We start from the raw sequence: 9,229 nt of genomic DNA on the forward strand, positions 1-9,229 counted from the left end.
CAAGCTTATAATTCCCAACCCAAGTGTTTACACTCTCACAATAACCTAGCAACTTGCAGCCTCTGAACTTAGCTTGAAGAATGAATAAATGGCTGGGTACTAGGTCCTATTTATAGAGTTTAGGAATGAAAAGATCTTCATTTAACTTGAATAAAAATAATGGCTTTTTACATGAAAATCATTTGAATTATCGTTCAGCAGAGGCTGAAGACTCGTTCAGAAAGATGCTGGACTTATCAAGAGGTTAAGGATTTGAATGAGAGTGTTTTTGAAAACTTTCAAAAACACACTGAAGGAGGCGATATATTGCCCCTGTAGGCGATATATCGCCTGGGCCATTTTGCCCGGGGCAATCGTGCAACGTTTCGTGTTTTTTGTATCTTCGTACTACGATATATCGGCATACGCTGGATATTTAAACACGAAATTACACATTTTTAGCTTAATTTGAATTGAGTAAACAGCCTTGACTAAGCCCTCTAACGTTTTCAAAGCTGTTGACTGAATCTAGGGTATTCAAATTTTAACCTTAATAAATTTATTCCTCAAAATATTTAATCATTATTAAACCTATACATGACATGTGCTATTATCTTATTGGGTCTTATCCAAACCTTATAGTATAATAAATATTATCCTCAATATCATTCATATTAATCAAACCTTAGGTTAAAATTAATATTCCTAAACTATAGGTTAAACTTAGAAAATCTACCAGTACTACTATGAGTGTCCAAATAAATCCCGGTCTGAACCAAAAATCCACAGTCATAAAGATAATACTATTATTACAATTATACTACTATCTAACTTAGCTAAGTAAAGTTCTTTGGACTCTACATGAGGCCTGGTTGGTTATACTCGACGCGAGCGTTGTCAGAGATGGTAAATAGTGGGATTCCATACTACATAACATGCGAGCGATATGGGATAGGGCATCCAAAGTTGAAGAGCACTATGGATGAATATCTTCGACGTATTGAATGGGATTGTATAATAATTAAGTAATGTGTATAAAATAGGAAACGTAAAGTCGAGTACTACTTAGCAAGCAAAGATGTTCAAGTAGCTATAATTTAAAATTTCATTTATTATATATAGTATTTTTTGAGTTTATAAGAACTTATGACAAGAAATAAAGATGTTTATGAACAATGTGATTTGTAAAGCTACAACAAAGTAAAAATACACATTTTTTTCCTTGCAAACTTAGAGGGGTATAGAGCCCTTTTCTCCTTGCAAACTTGGACCGCAGGAGGCAACATCTGTACTAGAGGTGCTGTAGTGGTCCACGTTCGAAGGTGCACCCTTGGTGATGTGCACGAGCATGGAATGGATGCTCTATCATTTCACTACTACAAATATAGGCTTTCTCTACGGGTTTTTTCAACAATAAACAAAAAGCGCAGAGAAAAGGTTTGAAATAGTTGAAAAAATTATATTTAATGTTTGCACCCTATTTTATTGCGGTTTAAAAAAAACGCAGTGAAAAGCTTGAAGTGGGACACTTTTCTCTGCGGTTTTGGGTATAAAACCGTAGAGAAAAGTGCAAAGCTTTTCTCCGCGGTTCTATACCCAAAACCACAGGGAAAAGTACTTTTCCCTGTGGTTTTGGGTATAGAACCGCGGAGAAAAGCCTTCCCTCCTCCTACATCAACCTGAGACCCTACTCTTCCCTCTCATATTGCATTTTCCATTTTCACAGAGAGGCACACAGCGCTCCACCACCGTCCCCAAGCCACGGGTAAGCCCCATTTTGTCCATTTTTTTTTTCATTTTCTTGCATATTAAAGCTTGAAATCATGTAAATATACTTAATCTTGATTTATTTTGAAGTTTTAGTGTAAAAATGAAGAAATATTGAGTGGGTTTAATGGGGGTTTCAATGTATGTTTATATGGTTATTTTTATAGTATTTTCTAACATTTTTGAAAGTTTATATAGGATTAGAAGACATTTTCATTGTTTAAAACATGTTTTGATCACTAAAACTTTATTTTTTAATGTATATTTCCGTTTTAGGGTATTTTTTGTATTATTTTATTTATAATAATGTTGTTTACATAATTTTTTATATTAAAATATTATTGCTTACATAATTTAGTATATTATTTAGGTAATGGTTTTTTTAAAGTATATTTTTGTTAATTATATTATTTTAGGATAAATTCAATTACCATATATTTACTAATGTTTAAATTTTTATTGTAGGAAATATTTGTTTTAGTGTGAGGTGTGTTGAAATTGTTGAAGATTAATTTTGAAGGTGAGTAATAATTACTACTTAATTTTTTTTTTTTTATATTTACAAACTATTGTTAGAGGAGTTTGAATATATTAGATATTCATCTGTATTGAAGTAGGTTCTGAGATAAAATTGTGTGCTACGGAGATAATAGAAGGTTGATAACATGTGTGTCTTAGTGAAGTAGGTTCTGCAAATTATGTGTGTGCTGCGGTGACTTATGGTTGAGAACATGCATGTTGTTTGTTATATGTTTTGTTTGATGTGAATTTATAGGTAGATAACTTGGGATATGCTATAAATACAGAGGAAACTCTACCCAATTTTTTTTTATGATATTAATTGAACATGTTTTATAAGTTAATATATGTAATAATTATGTTTTTGTTTATGTTGAAATTGTAAATACATATGAATTTTGGATATGTTCTAGAAATAAATGAAACTCTGCCCATTTCATTTTATAATTTATTAATTGAACATAATTTTTTCAATTACAATATTAATTTTCTTTTCATTATTGACTTAGGAATTAGGTAGATATTATCATTATAGATAAGCCATGGATTCTTGATAATAGAGAAACACAACAATTTCAAGACGGATTCAACCAATTATTAGAATTTTGCCAAACAAATTGTAGTGATCCAGAAAGAATTCATTGTCCATGTATAGATTGTGGTAATGGATCAAAAGGAAATATTACCATGATAAAAAATCATGTATTTTGTCGGGGATTTGATACAAGTTATCGTACATGGTATTTGCCTGGGAAATCATTGAAAAATAATAATCCATATCCATTCGGGAGACGAGGGATTGATGATTTGGGTTATAGTGATTTTGACGATCATCCTATGGAATTGCTCGATGAAGCACAAGAAGAGTTTGTTGATGATCCTTCAAAATTCAATAAATTGGTTAGAGATGCAGATAAACCATTATTCAATGGTTGTCTGAAACAAATATAACCAACGATGGTTTACAACATAAAAGCAGAAAATGGAGTTAGCGATAAATTTTTTAGTCAATTTTTAGCTGCTTTTAAAGAGATTTTGCCGTTAGATAATTGCTTCCCTGAGTCTACGTATGAAGTGAAGAAAACTTTAAATTGCATAGGCTTGAAGTATGAGAAGATCCATGCATGTCCGAACGATTGTGTTATATCGTAAAGAGTATGCAGACATGGACACTTGCCCAGAATGTGATTCACCCCGCTACAAACCTAACAAGAGTAAGGAGATTAGGAAACTTATTCCTCAGAAAGTGATGTGGTCGATGAGTCAGTTTTTAGCATAGTTTTTAACATGTGTTTAGGGTAAGTTTGAGTCATTTTGGTGGAATGTTATGCGGTATTATGCTTGTTTTGGTATGTTTGCAGGAAATAGAATAAGGAAACGTGAAGTTGGGGAAATGAATGAAAAATCAGCACAATTTGGGAAATTTATGCTAAAAGTTGACAAGAAGATAGTTGAGGATTCATTTGCAGAGAGAATTGTTCATTTTGGAGTTTTGGAATAAGTTTCTGGGGTCAATATGAAGGGTTGCGGCGCTTACATGAAGAGCTGCAGCGCAAGGAAAAAGCAGAGAGAGCCATTTTATGGAATTTCCAAGGGCCGCGGCGCTCGCTGAAGTCAGAGAGCGTGTTTGCACAAATTCAGAGAGGTGCGCACGTGGCGCTTAAATGCCAGGGCCGCGGCGCGTGTATTTTTTCGTGGCTATCAAAAGGGCGAAATCGTCATTTACTTGAAAAAAACATTTTAGGGTTTCTATTTAAATATGTTTTTAAGAGTTAATTAGGGAGATTCATTAATTTTTGATGTGGATAAATTATTAAAGACTTGGGAGAACATTGAAGATCTGAGAGTTTGATTTCTTGATCTCTTCATCTCTTCTTTATTTCTCTATTCTTGAGTTTATGTTTATATTTAATTTGATTGATTCCATTATGTTTGTTTTGAACTAATCTTGTTATTAGGGTGTTAGTGGATTTTTCTTGAAGCTTTTGATTTCTTAATGCAATTTTTCTGAATTTCTTTCTTTTGTTGTGGATTATTTATCTTATGCTTAATGCTTGTGAATGATTGATCACCATTTACATGTTTATATGATTTTAACCTATGTTCTGAAAAGAGAAGGCTAATTATGATATAGGTAGATAATCACAATTTTATATTAGACGAAAGTACTTGTATGAATTGTCTAGTTTAGGGATTACGTGTTTAAAGCCTGCAATATATTGATTTACCACAAAGATGTAGGAAATAATATGTTGTAGAGAATTATAGATCCTAGCAAGACTATAATATATAATTGTAATCTGATATCACAATAGAATTAAGAAATATTGAGAATTGGTTAAAAATCATAAGTGGATGGTTGATGAAACTAAAGCCCTAACTTTTACATCCATTGAATTAAATCAAATTTTTATCTCTGAATTTCTCTAGTGCTTAATAGTTTCCTTAATTTTTAGTAATAATTATTTTACTCATAATTCTGAAATTATTATTTAAATCAATTAGAATTAGAAGTTAATTATTGGTAATTAATATCAGTCTTCGTGGGATTGACACTTTACTTATCGTATATTACTTGATTTGACCACGTATACTTGCGTGTTAATTTTAAAGAGATCAAGTTTTTGGCGCCGTTGCCGGGGAGTGTTTTTTTAAATATCAATAAAGTTAATTTTTGTTCTAATTTGATTTTTTTTTTTTTTTTGTATTTTTTAACATTTATTCAGATCAAGGTTTATTGTGTTCCAGGAATTTTTGGTATATGCGAAGCAATAGACAAAAGGAGATTATACCAATAGATCGGGAAATTGAAAGAACGTGCAGACAGAACCGGAAAATAAAAAGGAAATTGGAATTTACCATGGCTGACAATTTGGGAAACGGTGCTTATAATGGTCAAGGGGCTGCAGAAATTCCAAGGGAGCAAGGACCAAGAACTTTGAGAGATTATGTACTTCCTACTGTTACAGGAGTGCATTCATGCATCAGACCTCCAACAATTGCTGCCAACAATTTTGAGATTAAGCCTGCAATCCTTCAGGTGGTTTAGTCAACTGTTCATTTTGGAGGTATGCCAACGGAGGACCCCAATTTACACATGTGCAACGTTCAAGATGAATGGGGTGAGTGATGATGCTAGAAGACTGAGGTTATTCCCCTTTTCACTGAGGGATAGAGCGAAGAGTTGGCTAATTTCTTTACAGGCGAATTCTATCACTACATGGGAGGAGATATCTCATAAATTCCTTGCCAAATTCTTTCCTCCAGCAAAGGCTGCAAAGTTAAGGGGCGAGATTAATAACTTTTATCAGTTGGATGGAGAGTCACTGTATGATTCTTGGGAGCACTTTAAGGAGTTTTTAAGGAAGTGTCCACACCATGGAATAGAAAAGTGGATGCTGGTACATAATTTTTATAATGGGTTGAATGGAACGACTAGAACAATCATAGATGATGCAGCGGGAGGTGCCTTTATGAGTAAAAGTGCTAATGAGGCATATGAGCTATTAGAGGAGATGGCAATGAATAATTATCAATGGCCAACTGAAAGGGGACAACCAAAGAAGGTGGCTTGAATGATGGAATTGGATGCTATATCCATGCTTACAGCTCAAGTAGCGGCCTTGACAAAGCAATTACAAAAGACTACACTCTCATCTCAAGCTATGCAAGTTCAAAACCTTTGTGAAGTGTGTGGTACAAACCATCCACCCAACCAATGCCTTGCTATAGATATGAATAACATGCCCATGGAAGAAGTACAAGCTATAGGAAATTACCAAAGACAGCCTAATAATCCCAATTCCATGACCCATACCCCAGCTTGGAAGAACCATCCAAATTTTTCCTGGTCTAACAACCAAAACACTCTCCAACCTTATCTTCCACCTCAGTCACCATATCAACCTACCCAAAATAGGCCACCTTATCCACAGCAATATGCACACCAAAATCCTCCACCTGGCTATTATCAACCACAAAATAGGCCACCTCACCAAATGCAAATGAAACCAGCTAAAACCCAACCTGATGTACTTAACCAATTCATGACTGAAACCAGGGCATCCATAAGAAGTTTGGAGACTCAAATAGGGCAATTGGCTACTTTAATGACTAATTGGCTACTTTAATGACTAATAGAGCTCAAGGAAATTTTCCTAGCACTACAGAAGTTAATCCTAAAGAACAGTGCCAAGCTATTACTTTGAGGAGTGGAACGAGGTATGAAGGGCTAAAGAAGAATCAGTCAGAAGAATAAGAAAAGAAGTTGAATGATGAAAAGGTTACCGAAGACCTTAAGAAAGAAGAGGAGACCCCACCTGTGAATATTGAGTATCATGTTAGAATTCCATATCCACAAAGACTTCGTAAGCATAATTTAGATAAACAGTTTGCAAAGTTTTTAAAGGTGTTCAAGAAGCTACATATAAATATACCGTTCGCAGAAGCATTAGAACAGATGCACAGCTATGTAAAGTTTATGAAGGAGATTCTCTCTAATAAGAGAAAGATGGGTGACTACGAAACAATGGCGCTAACAGAAGAATGTAGTGCGATTTTCCAAAGAAAGCTTCCTCAAAAGTTACGAGATCCTGGGAGTTTTACTATTCCATGCACGATTGGGGAGTTTGAATGTAAGCATGCACTTTGTGATTTGGGGGCGAGTATTAATTTAATGCCTTTGTCAGTATTCCGTAGACTTGGTTTGGGGGAAGCTAGGCCAACCACAGTTGGATTGCAGCTGGCTGATAGATCTGTGAAGCATCCACGTGGTATTATAGAAGATGTACTGGTAAAGGTGGATAAGTTTATATTTCCAGCTGATTTTATAGTTCTTGATACGGAGGAGGATGAGAATGTTCCTATTATTTTGGGGAGACCATTCTTAGCAACTGGGCAAGCATTGATAGATGTGCAAAAATGAGATTTAAAGCTGAGAGTTCAAGGGGAAGAAGTAGTATTTAATGTGTTTAAGGCTATGACTTATCCTAAAGCAAGTGATAGTTGTTTCTCAGTTGATGTGGTCGAAGAAGTAGTAGGAAGAAAAAAATTAAGTGAGGATCCTCTTGAATTAAGTCTTATAGTTGATGATGTAGATGGTGAGGAAAATGAAGAAGCGATGAGTTATTTGAAGTGGATAAAATCAGCTGAGCCGTGGAAGCATAAGAAGTTTGAAGAATTGGGTGAAGGACCAGAAAGACCATTACCATCGATTCTGAAGCCACCTGTTTTAGAATTGAAAGTTTTACCGGTAAAATCTCCGTTATGCTTATCTTGGGGAAAAAGAGACTCTTCCAGTTATAGTTTCATCATTTCTTTCAGAAGTAGAGGAGGAGAAGTTGTTGAGGATGTTAAGAGCTCATAAAACTGCTATAGGGTGAACTCTGGATGATATAAGAGGAATTATCCCATTGACAGCTATGCATAGAATTCTTATAGAAGATGAGACGAGACCGACTATTGATGCTCAACGAAGACTTAATCCGACAATGAAAGAAGTGGTGAGGAAAGAGATTTTGAAATGGTTAGATGCTAGAGTGATTTACCCTATCTCAGATAGTGCTTGGGTGAGTCCAGTGCAAGTAGTACCTAAAAAGGGGGGTATGACTGTGGTGAAGAATGAAAGTAATGAACTGATTCCAACTAGGACTATGACGGGTTGGAGGATATGTATAGATTATCAAAAGTTGAATAAGGCAACTAGGAAAGTTCATTTGCCTTTGTTTTTTATTGATCAAATGTTGGATAGGTTGGCGGGGCATAACTACTATTGTTTTCTAGACGGGTACTCAGGCTATCATCAGATTGTAATTGCACCGGAGGATCAAGAGAAGACGAAGTTTACATGTCCTTATGGGACTTTTGCTTTTAGAAGGATGCCATTCGGGTTATGTAATGCACCAGCCACGTTTCAACGGTGTATGATGGAAATATTTTCTGACATGGTTGAGAAGGAGATTGAAATTTTTATGGTTGATTTTTCGGTTTATGGGTCCTCTTTTGACACGTGTTTGACTAATTTGGAGCTGGTGTTGAGGAGGTGTGAAGAGTCGCATTTGGTTCTTAATTGGGAAAAGTGCCACTTTATGGTAAATGAAGGAATTTTATTGGGGCACAAGATTTCTAAGAAAGGCATTGAAGTGGATAGGGCAAAAATTTCAACGATAGAGAATTTGCCACCACCAGTATCAGTAAAAGGAGTACGGAGTTTCTTAGGTCATGCGAGATTTTATAGGAGGTTTATCAAAGATTTTTCCAAAGTTTTGAAGCCACTGTCCACTTTGTTAATGAATGGGGTTACATTTGATTTTGATGAGAAGTGTCAACAAGCTTTTAAGATACTTAAGGATAAATTGATCTCGGCACCTATAGTTGTTGCGCCTCAATGGGATTTGCCATTTGAACTGATGTGTGACGCCAGTGATTTTGCGATTGGGGCAGTGTTGGGACAAAGAGTTGACAAGGTATTCAGAACGATTTATTATGCAAGTCGTACTTTGAATGATGCTCAAATAAATTACGCAACTACAGAAAAGGAGTTATTGGCCATAGTGTTTGCTTTTGATAAATTTAGGTCATACTTGATTGGGAATAAGGTGGTTGTTTACACAGATCATTTGGTGATAAAGTATCTTATGACTAAGAAAGATTCCAAGCCTCGTCTTATTCGGTGGATTTTGTTATTACAAGAATTTGATGTGGAAATTAAGGATAAGAAAGGTACTGAGAATTTGGTGGCTGATCATTTGTCTCGAGTGGAGGTTGATGAAGATTCTCTTGATAAAGAAGTTCAGATTAATGATGCTTTTCCTGATGAGCAGTTGTTTGAAGTAAGTGTTTGCAAGGATGTTCCATGGTTTGCAGACTATGTTAATTATTTGGGTGCTAAAGTTATACCTCCTGAGATGACAAGGCAATAATTAAAGAAATTTTATTCGGAGGTGAAGCATTATTATTGGGAGGA

General features: G+C 35.1%; 1 non-coding gene across 1 annotated transcript; it reads right to left on the reverse strand.

The window, feature by feature from the left end:
- Window positions 1-5,543: 5,543 nt before the first annotated feature.
- Window positions 5,544-5,650, reverse strand: LOC133828371 (small nucleolar RNA R71). The gene has a single exon (XR_009890996.1). It is a non-coding gene; the product is annotated as a small nucleolar RNA R71 (small nucleolar RNA).
- Between the last annotated feature and the right edge of the window lie 3,579 nt (window positions 5,651-9,229).

The sequence above is a fragment of the Humulus lupulus genome, chromosome 3, assembly GCF_963169125.1.
Source record: "Humulus lupulus chromosome 3, drHumLupu1.1, whole genome shotgun sequence".
NCBI lineage: Eukaryota > Viridiplantae > Streptophyta > Magnoliopsida > Rosales > Cannabaceae > Humulus > Humulus lupulus.